The 21,998-nt window shown below is 37.6% G+C and overlaps 1 pseudogene; it reads right to left on the reverse strand.

Moving 5' to 3' along the window:
• Positions 1-1,926: 1,926 nt before the first annotated feature.
• On the reverse strand, positions 1,927-20,377 carry LOC129373175 (interferon-induced very large GTPase 1-like; annotated as a pseudogene).
• Positions 20,378-21,998: the final 1,621 nt, after the last annotated feature.

Below are 21,998 nucleotides of genomic sequence, written 5' to 3' on the forward strand. Positions count from 1 at the left end.
GAATTCCTGAATTCTACCATAACTTTAAGTTCTGCTCCTAAATTCATTTGACTCTGTTCTTCTGAATTCGCCCTTTCGTTTGTTTTTGTCCTTTTGCTAATGTCAGCTCTTGCCTCACTTTCTTCTGACAAACTTCTTGCTCTTTCTTGTCTTTTCTTAATTGTTCTTTTCATTCGTGATGATCTCGAAATCATCCAATCCATTTCATTCCCACTATTTCCTCCTGATGTAGAAGCCATGTAGCTACAGTCAATGTACAGCTTATGCGATCCGCCAAAATTCAAATCCTACCGCCTTGTTTGTTCCGTTCACTCTTCAACCGTCTCTCTCTCTCTCTCTGTGTGCTTCAGTTCTGTCTGGCTGCAACAGGTGAAATGTATTGAAGCTCATCAGCCAATCAATGAAGAGCTTCATTCCAGCTGCCAGGTTCCTTTTTCCCTGGTTCTTGATCTGCAGTGATCTTGTTTGTCTGCTGATCTTACTGCAGCTTTATTGGGAAGAATTAAGGGTCTTAACTAAAGTAATGTGTTTCTATTCACAGTGGAAGCTGCCATTTTTATTCTATGTTGTTTTCTCCTGTTTTGTGGTTAGACAGGGAGTTCAGGTGTTGAACCTTTTCAGTTCTCCTATAGAAAGTGTTTTATAGTTAAAGGTGATGTTTAGTTTATTGTTTTTGCCTTGGAGACCCTGAAGCTTAAAGCTTCTCAGTGTTTCCTGTCTTGTGTGATTGAGGTTTTAACTGAACTGTAAAATAAAATACATCTTTTTCTACTGACATCAACTTTTATTAAGCAAGTCATAAACAAGGTGTTCTATTTCTTTATTTGTAGAAAATCATTAATTTTAACAAAAAATGAGCAGCTTTTTATTTGTTTACACAAGAATAGAGAATCAGCTGCTATGACATTTAGTTGGAAATAAAACATTTAATATAATTAGCACAACAACACATCAAGTCAACACAGAACTAAAGATCTGACAAAAAGCAAGTCATATAAAAACTTTAAATTGAGTTGAACTGAATGTTTCTGTTATATTTGATGATAAATGCTGAGGATGAAAACCTAAATACATTTGAATGAATTCTGAGAAAAACTCAAAATAAAACCCAGAACTAGATGTTTGTAAACCCTAAATCCTTATGAATGTGACTAAATGAAACAAAGGAAAAGAATAAATGACATTTTAATGCAAACAAAACACTATGTCTGAAAATGACACTGAACATGCCAATCAAACAAATTAAATATAAGAACATTTATTTAATAACATTCCTTCACCCATACAGCAAAAATAACCAAAAGAAAAATTATTTGACATCAGTCTTAATTCAATTCAAGTTTATTGTTCTAGCACTAATTCATAGCAAATGTAATCTCAACCAAATCCATTTAATATACAGAAATACATAATCAGTTCAACCACATCAGATTTAAAATTAAATAAATTAAATAAATTCTAATTCTGCTGCGTTCAGATTGGTATTTAATTTGGTGAAACTTTTTCTATCTAAGGAAACTCAGTAAATGCATCCAGTGATTGACTTTGCAGCAATGAATGATGTCATGATAATGGAGAATTGATCACATTGAGTCGTTAACAATGAACAATAAATTTGTACTGAAACTCTCCAATTATCCATATAATGTGGAAACAAACATTCAATCTTTCAACAAGAGTGTAAATATTTTCAGACAAGATATGTTGCAAACAAAAGTTAGTAAAATAATAGAATAACAAAATGCTAAAATTATAAATGATCAATGAAGAAAATAAGGAGCTGCAATAAATTAAGGTGAAGCTGTTTATATTGGCTTTTGTTAAAGAGGTGAGTCAAATGTGTGAATTTGGCCTTTCAAGAAAAGGACAAAAAATTCTACATGCAAAAACCAATTGTGTTCTTACAACTAAACATGAATTATGAATTCATTTGATGTTGAATTTCATGAGGCTTTTTACTGCCTGATTTTTTGTGATTTTCTTCCAACCATCAGGAATGTCAGCAGGCTTTGCATTATATGCTTCAGCAAATTCCTTGTTGTATTTGTTCATCACATATTTCCAATAATCTGACGCCTCAAGGCTCACATCTGGAGGAATATTCCAGCCTGGGTAAATCTCCCTATATTCTTTGTAAGGATGCCATTCATTCTTTGTGTCACTGCAGCTAAAACGTTTTTCACTGATAACAAGAGAAGAGCAGATGTCAGTCGTGAGTTTTCTTGAGGTTTCCCACCTGTACCGACCTAATCCATCTGGTCGATGCAAAGAAGCAAAGTGTTGAGTGTGTTTTTCTCCACCTGCATCACAGGGTATTTTGCAGAATGGACACCGTTTGCCACAACCAATCACTCTGCTGAAAAGCTCATTTTCTGGTTTCATATGGAGAAGTGAGAGTTTTGTTTCAAACTTTGTTGATTTAAACTTTCCTCTAAGAGTTTCTTTCATTTCCTCCACACACATGTTGAGCCAGTGAGCAAACTGTTCCTGGTCAGATTTGTTCAGAACCATGAAGGCATCAAGAGCATCCTGGGAAATTACCAGTTTATCACCAAGTTCTGTGCAGATCTTGACAACAAATGTCTTCAGACTGTCAGTGTTTTCTGTTTTGCCTTTTTAATGGCAGCATTTATGTGGTCGATGCAAAACTTAAGATGTTTGTCCTCCAACTCACAAATTGTCTCCCCAGAGGAGAAATACTCCTTAATTCTTTTAGATGTCCATGATTTTACATAATCTTCATATAAACAAATGTACTCCTCAAAGTTGTTGAAGTCACTTTTAGAAATCAGATCCAGTAAAATGTAATACTGGAAGGACATTCGTGTGCTGAACTCCTCTTTTGTCATCATTTTATCAACAATATCAGGACCAAGAGAAGAATAGATGAAGTTTTCAACAGCAGGTTTCAGACACTGATTAGTGAATTCTTCAGCTTTTTTCTGGCATTGATCTCGTTTGTGGAAAACATCTTTGAAATCTGTGCAAAACCTTTCTTTGTTTTTCTGCAGACATTTATAAGGATCATTTTCTTGGATAAAATCTTCATGCATTTTCTGAAACTTTCTGGCTGCAGATCCACAGATGTGTTGTTTCAGAGACACTTCAAACTCAATGTCTGTGTCAACATCAGCTTTGTTCAGCCTCTCATCAATGATGTGAAGAATCTCCTGGATGTAAGTATCATGATAGTTAGTTTTTCTTTTGATTTTATCGGTAATACAATCATTGCAAGCAGAGATGATGCTGTCAGCCAATTCTCTTTCTGTTTTATGATTTGTAAAGAATCCTTTTACTTGGCTTCTCCATTCCTTTTCTGTGTATGTAAAAGGCTCCAGTCCACAGTATTTGAGGTTTTTTTCACTCAGCAGTTCACATGCATGTCTTCCTTGTGTGAAAGATTGTTCGTAACTGATGGGAAACACTGGTGAAAATATTTGAAGTCTGTTGTTTAGAAAAAGACAAACTGTTCATTATTTCAGTCCACATTTTATTAAAACTTTCATCAAGCTCTCTGTCAGTCATTTGAACTTTTTTCTTACAACATTCATCAATTAAATCACAAACTGCTTTCTCAATTCTTTCTCTATAAGTAGCCTTGATATTGTCAAGTTCTTTCGATCCCTTCTTAATATCAGCAGCTGCTGTGATCTGATTGAACATTGATCTTTCAGTTTCTCGTCGAAGACTCTTGATGCTGTTGGAGAAATCCTCTCTGTATCCTTCAACCAGATAAACATGACCTTCTGGCTGCTCAAAGTATTTCTTCAGGTTTTCAAGGATCTTTGTCTCCCACTTGATCAGCTCTGTGATTGCTTCACTTTTCAACTCAGTGATGAATTCATTCATGTCAGATGTTGCAGATGTTGCAGTAAATGAACCAAAATTGGAAATTCTAGTTTCTGCTTTGGTAACCCATTTGTACATTTCCTTTTTGAACTCCCACGCCCATTGGTTGTACTCTGTGCAGAGCCTCATGTAAGCATCAGCCACCAGGCTGTTTCTGAAGCTGAAGATGAAGTTTTCATGTTTCACTGCGTTCCACAGGCTGGTTATCCACTCTCTGAACTCCAAGATGTTATTAGAAGTTGAGCCACACTTTTCCAGCTGTTGGATGATGTTTTTCTTGAGTTCATAGACAGTCTCACTGTATCCTGCATTGACTGGAGCCATTGGTGGGTTTCCATTCCAGAGTCCAGGAATGTAGCAGTTCCCAGTGTCTGGATTATACTCCATCACATCAGTGAAGCTCTTGTTTTTCCTCTTTCTTCTCCATTCTAGCTGCTGCCTGGGTCATCTTATTCAGCTGTTCTAACAGCAGCTTCCTGTCTCTCAGGTTCTTCTCATGGGCTGAAACATCAGAAACGTTCTGGTGAACAAACTGACATTGAGGCTTTTTGCCACCGACCTCCTTCATCCTGAGGAAGCATGCACCACTATCTGCAGGATGTCTTTCATCTCTGTTAAATTGTCCATGGCAACATTGATAATGGTGATGTCACTCAGCCCAACAACAAGTGTTGCCAGCTCATTGTCGTGCTCATAGCTGTTGTCCAGCTGTGCTAGCTCTGGTGACTTTAAGCCTTCAGTGTCGATGATCATCATGAAGTCACAGTTGAGAACTTTCTTCAAGTCTTCATTGACTTTGATGAGCAGCATGAAGGCACCTCTAGTGCATCGACCACTGCTGACTGCAAACTGGACTCCAAACATGGTGTTAAGGAGAGTGGACTTCCCTGTGCTCTGAACTCCAAGAACTGTGACGACCCGTATCTTGTTGTTTGGAGACACCAAGTCATTGAGCTGAGAGAGAACATCACTCACCCATCTGAGAGGAATGTTGGAAGCATCTCCATCTACAAGCTCAATAGGAAATCCATCCAGCAACAACTGAGCACAGAGTTTGGGCAGATGTTGCAGTTGTTGATGTGATGGATCTGTTTCTGGAAGGTAAAGAGAAGCTTCATAGATCTGACCCATTTCACGGAAGAAGTGCTCAACTCCCAGTGAGCTGCTGGAAAGTTGTTGGTCAATTTCTTTGATCTCTTCTTTGTTCTCAGAATCTTTGCATTTTTCCTTGTAAAGCTCCCTGAGGCCAGAAAGTTTGATTCGAGACAAGTTGTCAAGGTTCATTCTTAGCCATTTCAGAAAGTAACACCTTTCTCTTTGTTGGCTGGATATTGCACTAATGAAGCAGGTCATTGCTTTGGACATTGCAGAATCATTTTGCTTTTTCCTCAGTTGTTCTATCTTGTCCTGAAGTTTACATTTGTAATTTTCAATGTTTTCTGAACCAACTTTTCGAAGACGAAATTCTTCCTTTTCCAAACAAGTCAGTTCCTTCCATATCTGATCTTGTAAAGGAAGTTGATCTTCTTTGTATTTCATTATGTCTTTAATCTCTGCAGTGATTTCATCAGCTTTTTTCTTTCCATCCTGACACTCTGGAGAATCTTCATCAACTAAAATTCCCAGTTCATGAGCAACATCAGCCATCTGCTCTACAGACATATTTTCTCTGGTTTAATTACATCACTGACTCTTTTCCTCAGTAGTTTAACAAAATCTGCATCATTTGTTTGTTTTGTCTTTATTAGAATGTTTTTGTTCGTCAAAGCCAGACTTGTTGCCAATTTTTGAACAGAATCAACTCTGAAGTTCTTGCTCTGTTTGTTTCCTACTAAAAAAATCTTTGCTTTGTGGTTTTTGTTCATCAGCAGTTTGCATTCAGAGTCCAGCTGGTCAAAGAAAACAAAAACTGCAGCAGATGTCTGACACAAAAAGGAGAATTGAGTTTCAAATGAAGCAATGTCTCCACGAAGGTTAGCTATAGCAACTGGTTCACTGAAGATGTCCATGTTTTTGTTTCCACAGGGAAGGTACCAGGTCAGTTCAGTCAGTCCATTGGATATTCTTCTCTCAATGTCTCCACACTCCATGTCACGGTGAACAAAGGTGTCATGGTATTGCTCAGAGTTACTCAGAAGTTTGTTGAGGATCTCTGATTTGGACAGAGAGCACTCACCCAGTCTCACAAATGAGATCATTGGAAGTTCAGAAAGAACTATTCTTTCTTCCATGAAGCCTTTTGATTCTGCAAGATCTGAAGGTCTGTACTTCTTAACAATGTCTCTCATGGCCCACAGCATGAGGGTGCACTGCTGTGTATCACAGTTAGGAAGAAGCAGAGGAACAGAGAACTGACACATGGACATTTTTAGAGCCAGTTCTTGCTGAACAAACCCATCAGAACACAGAAAGAGAGCAGTGATTAAATCAAGAGGATTTAGAGAGTCATTCATGTTATGACAGACAAAAAGATCATTAAAATCACAATAATCCCTTAATGTATCATCACTGTTGGATTCAGAATCTGAGGTGCATTTTATCTTTCTAGCTGTTACATTCACTGTCATCAATTTCTTATGAAAAAAACATGGAAGATCAGATTTACACTTTGGAGGTTCATCATTGATGGTTTTCTCATTGATCTCCAGTATGTTGCTGAGTGACAGTTTCTCCCTGTAGAACTGGTCCAATCCCAGATCCTCCAAAAGCGTCTTTAAGTTGGTCCCTGTTCAACATAAAGCCATTTATCATACATGTGTCATTTAACTCCAAAATAATTATGTATACCTTTGAAATGCTAATGTCAATATTCAGTCGATCCAAAAGTAGTAATACCTGTTAATCTTTTGTTTTTTTTTAAACTTTTGTCACAAAACCACAAATTTCAAAGTTTTTCACTGAGATTTTGTCGAATGGATCAAAACAAAATAACACGATTTTGAATTCAAACAAAAACGGTTAAATAGGTTTTTAAGAATATTCATAAATAATCTGACATCTATGGTGTGATTTTGTATTCAGTTCCCTGAGTCCACTTCCCTGAGGAGTTTGTATTTCTGGGTAATGAAACTGAATGAATCTGTTCAAATGCTTGTTGTTATGTGTTTTCCTCTCCTGCTCTCGGTGAAGGCAGACTCTTTTCTCCTCTGCTCCCTTCCTGCTCTGTTTGCTCTATTTTTTTCTACTTTTTTTCATAATTTTGGAGCCTTTTTTGTACATCCTCTAAATCTACAAATTTTGGATGTGGTCAACCGGTCTCCCAATGCAATTTGATCAAATTTTCTCACTGAGAAGTCTGGCACAGGAGAGTCTTATCCTGCAGAGACACACCTGAAATCCTGTTATTCTTGATAACAGGATTTCTGCTGTTTGGAGCTTGCAGATATCTGGCTTATCAATGATTTGTGATGGACTTGGCAGAACTAGCGAACACTCAGACTGTTGGTTTGTACAGAGACACATGTTGGATGTGAGTCTTGCTGAGACTCAAAAACTCACTAGGGGGATGAAATCAATCTTTGAGAAGTTTCTAGTTTCGTTTCAGTGGAACGACCAAACTAATCTGGATGATGGTGGATCTGTGAGTTACGACAAGACTGAGCAGAAGGTTAAAACTTCAGACATGGCGGAATGTTTTGGGCATTAAATAACTGATTTAACCAAAACATTGTTAATCATAAGATTATTATAGCCATTTAAAATCAAACACAGTTATGTCTCCCTCTGTGTGTCTCACTCACAGCTGACAGTTGGTAGAGGTGATTAATTACCATAGCATCAGAACACAGAGGAGCTGCTGATTAGGACAACAAACACGACATCTCTGTAGTTCTATCTATGGCCAACACTCAGTTAAAACAGAGGGCTGAGCAGAATGTCAGAACTACAAACATGGTGCAACACATGGTCACTATAGAGGAGGACTGTAACTGTAACTGGTTTAACCCAACTACTGTTACACATGGGATTAATTTGGCCATTTAAAATGAAGCTCACTGAAAATTTCCTCTCAGGAATATTGAGGCATAGCCTGCCTTATCTTTTTCTCTGATTAGGACCTAGGGCAGGTTAGGGCATTGCCTTGCTGCGCATGGCACAGCTAATGCACAGCTAATGCACAGCTAATGCACAGCTAATGCACAGCTAATGCACAGCTAATGCATTAGCCTTTGCTCTAAAATAAGCATTAGATATTTCTTATGTATTACCTATGTTTAGTATACTGAATGGAGGAAGTGAATGTAGTCAACATGCTAGTGATACCCCAATGCTACTCACAGCACTCATGCTAACATTAGCATTTTGGCTAATTTTAGCCTATGCATTAAATTTAACATACTGAATGGTTCAAGTCCATATTAGTCAACATGCTTGTGATTCTCCACATGCTACGTTGTAATGTTTAGCAAAGCTTAGCATTGATGCTAATTTTTAGCATCAGAACACTGGGTCCAACCAATGGGCACACTTTGGCAGGCCACGGTTAAATTTCTTCAGGATTTTTTTATTTTTTATTATTCCTTAGAAACTGTGGTGTATTCATTGCTTTTACAAATGTAGAGCATAATTAGAAAGTCCAAATATACTTACACTTATTTAGCAACCCAGAGCAGAGGTTGCTAAATAACCCCTGTTAAGGTAGCAAATAAGTTGGTATTGTAGTAGAATAAAGAAAAACTACCTCAGCAACCACTTTTTAGACTCTCATTCTTCTAAACCAGAAAAGGAGTTAGACCAAAAAAAAAAACATACAGCTCATGAAAACCCAAAATTCCTACCTCACAAAATTAGCATATCATGAAAAGGATCTGTAAACGAGCCTAATCATCTGAATCAACAAATTAACTTTAAACACCTGCAAAAGATTCCTGAGGCCTTTAAAACTCCCAGCCTGGTTCATCACTCAAAACCCCAATCATGGGTAAGACTGCCGACCTGACTGCTGTCCAGAAGGCCATTATTGACACCCTCAAGCAAGAGGGAAAGACACAGAAAGAAATTTCTGAAAGAATAGGCTGTTCCCAGAGGGCTGTATCAAGGCATCTCTGTGGGAAGAAAAAAGTGTGGCAGAAAACACTGCACAACGAGAAGAGGTGACCGGACCCTGAGGAAGATTGTGGAGAAGGGCCGATTCCAGACCTTGGGGTCCTGCAAAAGCAGTGGACTGAGTCTGGAGTAGAAGCATCCAGAGCCACTGTACACAGGGTGTGCAGGAAATGGGCTACAGGTGCCGCATTCACCAGGTCAAGCCACCTTTGAACCAGAAACAGCAGCAGAAGCGCCTGACCTGGGCTTCAGAGAAGCAGCACTGGAATATTGCTCAGTGGTCCAACATACTTTTTTCGGATGAAAGCAAATTTTGCATGTCACTCGGAAATCAAGGTGCCAGAGTCTTGAGGAAGACTGAAGGAATTGCCAAAATGCCAGAAGTCCAGTGTCAAGTACCCACAGTCAGTGATGGTCTGGGATGCCATGTCAGCTGCTGGAGTTGGTCCACCGTGTTTTATCAAGAGCAGGGTCAATATAGGAGATTTTGGAGCACTTCATGCTACCATCTGCTGAAAACCTTTATGGAGATGAAGATTTCATTTTTTTATCTTTGGAGCTGGCTCCTGCTCACAGTCCCAAAACCACTGGTAAATGGTTTACTGACCATGGTATCACTGTGCTCAGTTGGCCTGCCAACTCTCCTGACCTGAACCCCATAGAGAATCTGTGGGATATTGTGAAGAGAAAGTTGAGAGACGCAAGACCCAACATTCTGGAAAAGCTACAGGCCGCTATCTAAGCATCCTGGGCCTCCATAACACCTCAGCAGAGCCACAGGCTGAGAGCCTCCATGCCACGCCGCATTGAAGCAGTCATTTCTGCAAAAGGATTCCCGACCAAGTATTGAGTGCAGAACTGTACGTAATTATTTGTAGGTTGACAATTTTTGTATTAAAAACTTTTCTTTTATTGGTCGGATGAAATATGCTAATTTTGTGTGATAGACATTTTGGGTTTTCATGAGTTGTTTGCCACAATCATCCATATTAAGACAATAAACGACCTGAAATATTTCAGTTAGTGTGCAATGAATCTAAAATATATGAATGTTAGATTTTTATCATTGCATTATAGAAAATAATGAAATAAGTAAGATGAATAAACTAAACTGAATTATATTGTGTATAACATTCAAAGCAGTGAGTCTCTACTGAAGGCAAGAGACAAACACGGTCTTTCTAAAACTATAGTTGTTTAAAAGAGAATAGGAGAGATAGTTGCTGATTATGGAGTATAATATTACATCATCTAATTTGTCACAGACTTACTAAATAAACACTAATAATACTTTACAACATCCACAGCAGATTAAACAGCTGCTATGGAGCTGCTTAACATGCAGAATGCTTTAAAGATCAAAATGGTTTATAGAGGCTAACTACATCATTTTTCTATATTAGCTCCTCTGATAGATCTAGATCTGTAATGTTGGGACTGGAGATAAATTATATTCAACAGATCTCTTCTTTCTCAACAAGATCTTGAAAAGGACCTGTAAACTTTTACATATCTTGTCAAATCACCTCCATAAACATCAGTGGATCTTTGGTTCTGTGCAATTGTCAAATTTCAGCTATGAAAAGCTTGAAGAAACACATCCCACAATGTGGTTCTACAAAGTGTTGACTCAGTTACTGCTACATATGTGACAGTAAAAACAGGAATGTGAAAAGCAATAATATTATCTGAATAAACTGCGAGCACATATTACTTTCATTTTCAATTTTATTCTACTGACCTTTATCATCTGTACCAGCTTTTAGATCATCAATATCAGACCCAGCAGATGTTGATGCAGGTTCCTCTACTTTCTCACCATCAGGAGCCTCAGATTTATTTTTGTTGCTGCTTCCCTTAAGATAAATAACAAAACGTAAATTATTTAAGCATCACACAGAGATCAATTCATGGTTCATTTATTTTATTATATTTTGGATGTTTGCAATGTTCTACCTCCATTGTGAGAGTGGAATCTTTCTCATCACTGTTGTGTTGAATATTTCTGTCGCTTGTCTCTGAAAGAAAAAATAGAAAAAGTTTCTATTTGCATCTGTAAGCATGTTGAGAAGTCATAACGTTTCTGGGAATGTCCTATGGACAGATGAGACAAACACTGAACTTTTTGGCAAAGGCACATAAGCTCTATGTTGGCAGACCAAAAAATGAAACATATCAAGAAAAGAACATTGTCCCTCCTGTGACGCACAGAGGCTCTGGGATTACCTATGCTTCCTCTGACACAGGGCATCCTAAATATGTACAGATTACAATGAAATCTCAATCCCATCAATGGATTCTAGAGAGAAATGTGCTGCCTTGTGTCTTGGTTCTCACTTGCAGATTACGGGTCTTGCAACAGAATAATGACCCAAAACACCAAAGAAATGCTAAGAGGAAAACATTGGAATATTTTGATGTGGTTTTCTATGAGCCCTGACCTAAATCTTATTGAGCATCGTTTTAAGGAGCTGAAACATGTTGTCTGGAAAAGGCACTTTCAAACCTGAGACATCTGGACTCATGAGGACTGGACAAAAATACAGTGCCTTGAGAAAGTTTTCGGCCCCTTGAACTTTTCAACCTTTTGTCACTTTTCAGGCTTCAAACATAAAGATCTAAAATTGTTGTTATTTTGTGACGAATCAACAACAAGTGGGACACAATCATGACATGGAATATCTTGTGCAGCATATGAGTACCATTATTTTGTCCAGGCCATTTTTATGAGTTTGTTATTTTAATAATTTTATTCAGACTTTATTTCAAAAAACTATAAACCTGGATTTCAAAGTTTTCTGATGTGGATTGAAATTCAAAAATGTATATGAAATCCATAGCTGATCCTAAAAATTCCCAAATATTCTCTCTGTTTCTACATTTGTAATAACAAATATAAACACGAACAAAAATTGTTGGTACTTCTTTGTTAATATAAAAAAAAATCCCACAATGGTGACAGAAATAACTTGAATAAAAATTCTACGAAAACGAACAAATGACAGTCAGACTTTGCTTTTCAAACATGCTTTCACTCTGATTTCATTTTCATTTTATTTTACTGACCTTCACCCTCTGTGCCCCCCTTTGGCTTGTCATCAGACTCAGCAGATGTTGATGAAGTTTCTTCTCTTGTCTCCCCATTAAGAGTCTCAGATTTGTCTCCAGTGCTGGTTCCCTTACGATAAATAGCAAATAATATATAGCTTAAGTCTCACATGTACATAGATAGATTGATGGCTTGAGTATTTTCATTATATTTTAGACATTACAGTGTTCCTCTACCTTCTTTGTGGGAGTGGACTCTTTATTATCACACTCAGACTGATTGTTTTTCTCTGAAAGAAAAATAAGAAAAATGTTTGGGCTTTTATTTGTGTCTGCAAACAAAGATTTAAGAGAGGAAATGTGAGAACTGTGGAGAGGTGATCACCTCTCACAATAACAATGTCTAATTATTCATAAATATAAATCTGAAAAATTCTCCTTTTACTGACATTAAGCCTCTCAAGTCAGTACTCTCCTCAGGCATCTTTTGCTGCATTTACAGTAGAAAATATTTTAGGGTAAGCCTCCACCAGTTTTGTACATCCAGACTGTAATTTTTGCCTAAAATGCAGAAATTATCTTTTCTTTCCTAATTTATTATTTCCAGTTTTCTCAGCATTTATAATTTGACTCTTAATTTTTAGAAAGCTTCTGTAAATCAAGTTTATTTGCTTCTAATTTTCTCTGATTAGGACCTAGGGCAGGTTAGGGCATTGCCTTGCTGCGCATGGCACAGCTAATGCACAGCTAATGCACAGCTAATGCACAGCTAATGCACAGCTAATGCACAGCTAATGCACAGCTAATGCACAGCTAATGCACAGCTAATGCATTAGCCTTTGCTCTAAAATAAGCATTTAGATATTTCTTATGCATTACCTATGTTTAGTATACTGAATGGAGGAAGTGAATGTAAGTCAACATGCTAGTGATACCCCAATGCTACTCACAGCACTCATGCTAACATTAGCATTTTGGCTAATTTTAGCCTATGCATTAAATTTAACATACTGAATAGTTCAAGTCCATATTAGTCAACATGCTTGTGATTCTCCACATGCTACGTTGTAATGTTTTAGCAAAGCTTAGCATTGATGCTAATTTTTAGCATCAGAACACTGGGTCCAAACCAATGGGCACACTTTGGCAGGCCACGGTTAAATTTCTTCAGGATTTTTTTATTTTTATTATTCCTTAGAAACTGTGGTGTATTCATTGCTTTTACAAATGTAGAGCATAATTAGAAAGTCCAAAACATAATTACACTTATTTAGCAACCCAGAGCAGAGGTTGCTAAATAACCTCTGTTAAGGTAGCAACTAAGTTGGTAAAGTAGTAGAATAAAGAAAAACTACCTCAGCAACCACTTTTTAGACTCTCATTCTTCTAAACCAGAAAAGGAGTTAGACCAACAAAAAAACATACAGCTCATGAAAACCCAAAATTCCTACCTCACAAAATTAGCATATCATGAAAAGGATCTGTAAACGAGCCTAATCATCTGAATCAACAAATTAACTTTAAACACCTGCAAAAGATTCCTGAGGCCTTTAAAACTCCCAGCCTGGTTCATCACTCAAAACCCCAATCATGGGTAAGACTGCCGACCTGACTGCTGTCCAGAAGGCCATTATTGACACCCTCAAGCAAGAGGGAAAGACACAGAAGAAATTTCTGAAAGAATAGGCTGTTTCCCAGAGGGCTGTATCAAGGCATCTCTGTGGGAAGAAAAAAGTGTGGCAGAAAACACTGCACAACGAGAAGAGGTGACCGGACCCTGAGGAAGATTGTGGAGAAGGGCCGATTCCAGACCTTGGGGTCCTGCAAAAGCAGTGGACTGAGTCTGGAGTAGAAGCATCCAGAGCCACTGTGCACAGGCGTGTGCAGGAAATGGGCTACAGGTGCCGCATTCACCAGGTCAAGCCACCTTTGAACCAGAAACAGCAGCAGAAGCGCCTGACCTGGGCTTCAGAGAAGCAGCACTGGACTATTGCTCAGTGGTCCAACATACTTTTTTCGGATGAAAGCAAATTTTGCATGTCACTCGGAAATCAAGGTGCCAGAGTCTTGAGGAAGACTGAAGGAATTGCCAAAATGCCAGAAGTCCAGTGTCAAGTACCCACACAGTCAGTGATGGTCTGGGATGCCATGTCAGCTGCTGGAGTTGGTCCACCGTGTTTTATCAAGAGCAGGGTCAATATAGGAGATTTTGGAGCACTTCATGCTACCATCTGCTGAAAACCTTTATGGAGATGAAGATTTCATTTTTTTATCTTTGGAGCTGGCTCCTGCTCACAGTCCCAAAACCACTGGTAAATGGTTTACTGACCATGGTATCACTGTGCTCAGTTGGCCTGCCAACTCTCCTGACCTGAACCACATAGAGAATCTGTGGGATATTGTGAAGAGAAAGTTGAGAGACGCAAGATCCAACATTCTGGAAAAGCTACAGGCCGCTATCTAAGCATCCTGGGCCTCCATAACACCTCAGCAGAGCCACAGGCTGAGAGCCTCCATGCCACGCCGCATTGAAGCAGTCATTTCTGCAAAAGGATTCCCGACCAAGTATTGAGTGCAGAACTGTACGTAATTATTTGTAGGTTGACAATTTTTGTATTAAAAACTTTTCTTTTATTGGTCGGAAAATATGCTAATTTTGTGTGATAGACATTTTGGGTTTTCATGAGTTGTTTGCCACAATCATCCATATTAAGACAATAAACGACCTGAAATATTCAGTTAGTGTGCAATGAATCTAAAATATATGAATGTTAGATTTTTATCATTGCATTATGAAAAATAATGAAATAAGTAAGATGAATAAACTAAACTGAATTATATTGTGTATAACATCCAAAGCAGTGAGTCTCTACTGAAGGCAAGAGACAAACACGGTCTTTCTAAAACTATAGTTGTTTAAAAGAGAATAGGAGAGATAGTTGCTGATTATGGAGTATAATATTACATCATCTATTTTCACAGACTTACTAAATAAACACTAATAATACTTTACAACATCCACAGCAGATTTAAACAGCTGCTATGGAGCTGCTTAACATGCAGAATGCTTTAAAGATCAAAATGGTTTATAGAGGCTAACTACATCATTTTTCTATATTAGCTCCTCTGATAGATCTAGATCTGTAATGTTGGGACTGGAGATAAACTATATTGAACAGATCTCTTCTTTCTCAACAAGATCTTGAAAAGGACCTGTAACTTTTACATATCTTGTCAAATCACCTCCATAAACATCAGTGGATCTTTGGTTCTGTGCAATTGTCAAATTTCAGCTATGAAAAGCTTGAAGAAACACATCCCACAATGTGGTTCTACAAAGTGTTGACTCAGTTACTGCTACATATGTGACAGTAAAAACAGGAATGTGAAAGCAATAATATTATCTGAATAAACTGCGAGCACATATTACTTTCATTTTCAATTTTATTCTACTGACCTTTATCATCTGTACCAGCTTTTAGATCATCAATATCAGACCCAGCAGATGTTGATGCAGGTTCCTCTACTTTCTCACCATCAGGAGCCTCAGATTTATTTTTGGTGCTGCCTCCCTTAAGATAAATAACAAAACGTAAATTATTAAGCATCACACAGAGATCAATTCATGGTTCATTTATTTTATTATATTTTGGATGTTTGCAATGTTCTACCTCCATTGTGAGAGTGGAATCTTTCTCATCACTGTTGTGTTGAATATTTCTGTCGCTTGTCTCTGAAAGAAAAAATAGAAAAAGTTTCTATTTGCATCTGTAAGCATGTTGAGAAGTCATAACGTTTCTGGGAGAATGTCCTATGGACAGATGAGACAAACACTGAACTTTTTGGCAAGGCACATAAGCTCTATGTTGGCAGACCAAAAAATGAAACATATCAAGAAAAGAACATTGTCCCTCCTGTGACGCACAGAGGCTCTGGGATTACCTATGCTTCCTCTGACACAGGGCATCCTAAATATGTACAGATTACAATGAAATCTCAATCCCATCAATGGATTCTAGAGAGAAATGTGCTGCCTTGTGTCTTGGTTCTCACTTGCAGATTACGGGTCTTGCAACAGAATAATGACCCAAAACACCAAAGAAATGCTAAGAGGAAAACATTGGAATATTTTGATGTGGTTTTCTATGAGCCCTGACCTAAATCTTATTGAGCATCGTTTTAAGGAGCTGAAACATGTTGTCTGGAAAAGGCACTTTCAAACCTGAGACATCTGGACTCATGAGGACTGGACAAAAATACAGTGCCTTGAGAAAGTTTTCGGCCCCTTGAACTTTTCAACCTTTTGTCACTTTTCAGGCTTCAAACATAAAGATCTAAAATTGTTGTTATTTTGTGACGAATCAACAACAAGTGGGACACAATCATGACATGGAATATCTTGTGCAGCATATGAGTACCATTATTTTGTCCAGGCCATTTTTATGAGTTTGTTATTTTAATAATTTTATTCAGACTTTATTTCAAAAAACTATAAACCTGGATTTCAAAGTTTTCTGATGTGGATTGAAATTCAAAAATGTATATGAAATCCATAGCTGATCCTAAAAATTCCCAAATATTCTCTCTGTTTCTACATTTGTAATAACAAATATAAACACGAACAAAATTGTTGGTACTTCTTTGTTAATATAAAAAAAATCCCACAATGGTGACAGAAATAACTTGAATAAAAATTCTACGAAAACGAACAAATGAAAGTCAGACTTTGCTTTTCAAACATGCTTCACTCTGATTTCATTTTCATTTTATTTTACTGACCTTCACCCTCTGTGCCCCCCTTTGGCTTGTCATCAGACTCAGCAGATGTTGATGAAGTTTCTTCTCTTGTCTCCCCATTAAGAGTCTCAGATTTGTCTCCAGTGCTGGTTCCCTTACGATAAATAGCAAATAATATATAGCTTAAGTCTCACATGTACATAGATAGATTGATGGCTCGAGTATTTTCATTATATTTTAGACATTACAGTGTTCCTCTACCTTCTTTGTGGGAGTGGACTCTTTATTATCACACTCAGACTGATTGTTTGTCTCTGAAAGAAAAGTAAGAAAAATGTTTGGGCTTTTATTTGTGTCTGCAAACAAAGATTTAAGAGAGGAAATCTGAGAACTGTGGAGAGGTGATCACCTCTCACAATAACAATGTCAAATTATTCATAAATATAAATCTGAAAAATTCTCCTTTTACTGACATTAAGCCTCTCAAGTCAGTACTTTCCTCAGGCATCTTTTGCTGCATTTACAGTAGAAAATATTTTAGGGTAAGCCTCGATCCAGTTTTGTACATCCAGACTGTAATTTTTGCCTAAAATGCAGAAATTATCTTTTCTTTCCTAATTTATTATTTCCAGTTTTCTCAGCATTTATAATTTGACTCTTAATTTTTAGAAAGCTTCTGTAAATCAAAGTTTATTTGCTTCTAATTTTCTCTGATTAGGACCTAGGGCAGGTTAGGGCATTGCCTTGCTGCGCATGGCACTGCTAATGCACAGCTAATGCACAGCTAATGCACAGCTAATGCACAGCTAATGCACTGCTAATGCACAGCTAATGCACAGCTAATGCATTAGCCTTTGCTCTAAAATAAGCATTTAGATATTTCTTATGCATTACCTATGTTTAGTATACTGAATGGAAGAAGTGAATGTAAGTCAACATGCTAGTGATACCCCAATGCTACTCACAGCACTCATGCTAACATTAGCATTTTGGCTAATTTTAGCCTATGCATTAAATTTAACATACTGAATAGTTCAAGTCCACATTAGTCAACATGCTTGTTATTCTCCACATGCTACGTTGTAATGTTTTAGCAAAGCTTAGCATTGATGCTAATTTTTAGCATCAGAACACTGGGTCCAAACCAATGGGCACACTTTGGCAGGCCACGGTTAAATTTCTTCAGGATTTTTTTATTTTTTATTATTCCTTAGAAACTGTGTTGTATTCATTGCTTTTACAAATGTAGAGCATAATTAGAAAGTCCAAAAAATACTTACACTTATTTAGCAACCCAGAGCAGAGGTTGCTAAATAACCCCTGTTAAGGTAGCAAATAAGTTGGTATTGTAGTAGAATAAAGAAAAACTACCTCAGCAACCACTTTTTAGACTCTCATTCTTCTAAACCAGAAAAGGAGTTAGACCAACAAAAAAACATACAGCTCATGAAAACCCAAAATTCCTACCTCACAAAATTAGCATATCATGAAAGGATCTGTAAACGAGCCTAATCATCTGAATCAACAAATTAACTTTAAACACCTGCAAAAGATTCCTGAGGCCTTTAAAACTCCCAGCCTGGTTCATCACTCAAAACCCCAATCATGGGTAAGACTGCCGACCTGACTGCTGTCCAGAAGGCCATTATTGACACCCTCAAGCAAGAGGGAAAGACACAGAAAGAAATTTCTGAAAGAATAGGCTGTTCCCAGAGGGCTGTATCAAGGCATCTCTGTGGGAAGAAAAAAGTGTGGCAGAAAACACTGCACAACGAGAAGAGGTGACCGGACCCTGAGGAAGATTGTGGAGAAGGGCCGATTCCAGACCTTGGGGTCCTGCAAAAGCAGTGGACTGAGTCTGGAGTAGAAGCATCCAGAGCCACTGTGCACAGGCGTGTGCAGGAAATGGGCTACAGGTGCCGCATTCACCAGGTCAAGCCACCTTTGAACCAGAAACAGCAGCAGAAGCTCCTGACCTGGGCTTCAGAGAAGCAGCACTGGACTATTGCTCAGTGGTCCAACATACTTTTTTCGGATGAAAGCAAATTTTGCATGTCACTCGGAAATCAAGGTGCCAGAGTCTTGAGGAAGACTGAAGGAATTGCCAAAATGCCAGAAGTCCAGTGTCAAGTACCCACAGTCAGTGATGGTCTGGGATGCCATGTCAGCTGCTGGAGTTGGTCCACCGTGTTTTATCAAGAGCAGGGTCAATATAGGAGATTTTGGAGCACTTCATGCTACCATCTGCTGAAAACCTTTATGGAGATGAAGATTTCATTTTTTTATCTTTGGAGCTGGCTCCTGCTCACAGTCCCAAAACCACTGGTAAATGGTTTACTGACCATGGTATCACTGTGCTCAGTTGGCCTGCCAACTCTCCTGACCTGAACCCCATAGAGAATCTGTGGGATATTGTGAAGAGAAAGTTGAGAGACGCAAGACCCAACATTCTGGAAAAGCTACAGGCCGCTATCTAAGCATCCTGGGCCTCCATAACACCTCAGCAGAGCCACAGGCTGAGAGCCTCCATGCCACGCCGCATTGAAGCAGTCATTTCTGCAAAAGGATTCCCGACCAAGTATTGAGTGCAGAACTGTACGTAATTATTTGTAGGTTGACAATTTTTGTATTAAAAACTTTTCTTTTATTGGTCGGATGAAATATGCTAACTTTGTGTGATAGACATTTTGGGTTTTCATGAGTTGTTTGCCACAATCATCCATATTAAGACAATAAAGGACCTGAAATATTTCAGTTAGTGTGCAATGAATCTAAAATATATGAATGTTAGATTTTTATCATTGCATTATGGAAAATAATGAAATAAGTAAGATGAATAAACTAAACTGAATTATATTGTGTATAACATCCAAAGCAGTGAGTCTCTACTGAAGGCAAGAGACAAACACGGTCTTTCTAAAACTATAGTTGTTTAAAAGAGAATAGGAGAGATAGTTGCTGATTATGGAGTATAATATTACATCATCTAATTTGTCACAGACTTACTAAATAAACACTAATAATACTTTACAACATCCACAGCAGATTAAACAGCTGCTATGGAGCTGCTTAACATGCAGAATGCTTTAAAGATCAAAATGGTTTATAGAGGCTAACTACATCATTTTTCTATATTAGCTCCTCTGATAGATCTAGATCTGTAATGTTGGGACTGGAGATAAATTATATTCAACAGATCTCTTCTTTCTCAACAAGATCTTGAAAAGGACCTGTAAACTTTTACATATCTTGTCAAATCACCTCCATAAACATCAGTGGATCTTTGGTTCTGTGCAATTGTCAAATTTCAGCTATGAAAAGCTTGAAGAAACACATCCCACAATGTGGTTCTACAAAGTGTTGACTCAGTTACTGCTACATATGTGACAGTAAAAACAGGAATGTGAAAAGCAATAATATTATCTGAATAAACTGCGAGCACATATTACTTTCATTTTCAATTTTATTCTACTGACCTTTATCATCTGTACCAGCTTTTAGATCATCAATATCAGACCCAGCAGATGTTGATGCAGGTTCCTCTACTTTCTCACCATCAGGAGCCTCAGATTTATTTTTGTTGCTGCTTCCCTTAAGATAAATAACAAAACGTAAATTATTTAAGCATCACACAGAGATCAATTCATGGTTCATTTATTTTATTATATTTTGGATGTTTGCAATGTTCTACCTCCATTGTGAGAGTGGAATCTGTCTCATCACTGTTGTGTTGAATATTTCTGTCGCTTGTCTCTGAAAGAAAAAATAGAAAAAGTTTCTATTTGCATCTGTAAGCATGTTGAGAAGTCATAACGTTTCTGGGAGAATGTCCTATGGACAGATGAGACAAACACTGAACTTTTTGGCAAGGCACATAAGCTCTATGTTGGCAGACCAAAAAATGAAACATATCAAGAAAAGAACATTGTCCACAGATGCTTCCCTCCTAAATTGTACCACAGAGGCTCTGGGATTACCTATGCTTCCTCTGACACAGGGCATCCTAAATATGTACAGATTACAATGAAATCTCAATCCCATCAATGGATTCTAGAGAGAAATGTGCTGCCTTGTGTCTTGGTTCTCACTTGCAGATTACGGGTCTTGCAACAGAATAATGACCCAAAACACCAAAGAAATGCTAAGAGGAAAACATTGGAATATTTTGATGTGGTTTTCTATGAGCCCTGACCTAAATCTTATTGAGCATCGTTTTAAGGAGCTGAAACATGTTGTCTGGAAAAGGCACTTTCAAACCTGAGACATCTGGACTCATGAGGACTGGACAAAAATACAGTGCCTTGAGAAAGTTTTCGGCCCCCTTGAACTTTTCAACCTTTTGTCACTTTTCAGGCTTCAAACATAAAGATCTAAAATTGTTGTTATTTTGTGACGAATCAACAACAAGTGGGACACAATCATGACATGGAATATCTTGTGCAGCATATGAGTACCATTATTTTGTCCAGGCCATTTTTATGAGTTTGTTATTTTAATAATTTTATTCAGACTTTATTTCAAAAACTATAAACCTGGATTTCAAAGTTTTCTGATGTGGATTGAAATTCAAAAATGTATATGAAATCCATAGCTGATCCTAAAAATTCCCAAATATTCTCTCTGTTTCTACATTTGTAATAACAAATATAAACACGAACAAAATTGTTGGTACTTCTTTGTTAATATAAAAAAAATCCCACAATGGTGACAGAAATAACTTGAATAAAAATTCTACGAAAACGAACAAATGAGTCAGACTTTGCTTTTCAAACATGCTTTCACTCTGATTTCATTTTCATTTTATTTTACTGACCTTCACCCTCTGTGCCCCCCTTTGGCTTGTCATCAGACTCAGCAGATGTTGATGAAGTTTCTTCTCTTGTCTCCCCATTAAGAGTCTCAGATTTGTCTCCAGTGCTGGTTCCCTTACGATAAATAGCAAATAATATATAGCTTAAGTCTCACATGTACATAGATAGATTGATGGCTTGAGTATTTTCATTATATTTTAGACATTACAGTGTTCCTCTACCTTCTTTGTGGGAGTGGACTCTTTATTATCACACTCAGACTGATTGTTTTTCTCTGAAAGAAAAATAAGAAAATGTTTGGGCTTTTATTTGTGTCTGCAAACAAAGATTTAAGAGAGGAAATGTGAGAACTGTGGAGAGGTGATCACCTCTCACAATAACAATGTCTAATTATTCATAAATATAAATCTGAAAAATTCTCCTTTTACTGACATTAAGCCTCTCAAGTCAGTACTTTCCTCAGGCATCTTTTGCTGCATTTACAGTAGAAAATATTTTAGGGTAAGC

This window comes from Poeciliopsis prolifica, unplaced genomic scaffold, assembly GCF_027474105.1.
Source record: "Poeciliopsis prolifica strain line A6 unplaced genomic scaffold, Auburn_PproV2 SCAFFOLD032, whole genome shotgun sequence".
NCBI classification, from domain to species: Eukaryota; Metazoa; Chordata; class Actinopteri; order Cyprinodontiformes; family Poeciliidae; genus Poeciliopsis; species Poeciliopsis prolifica.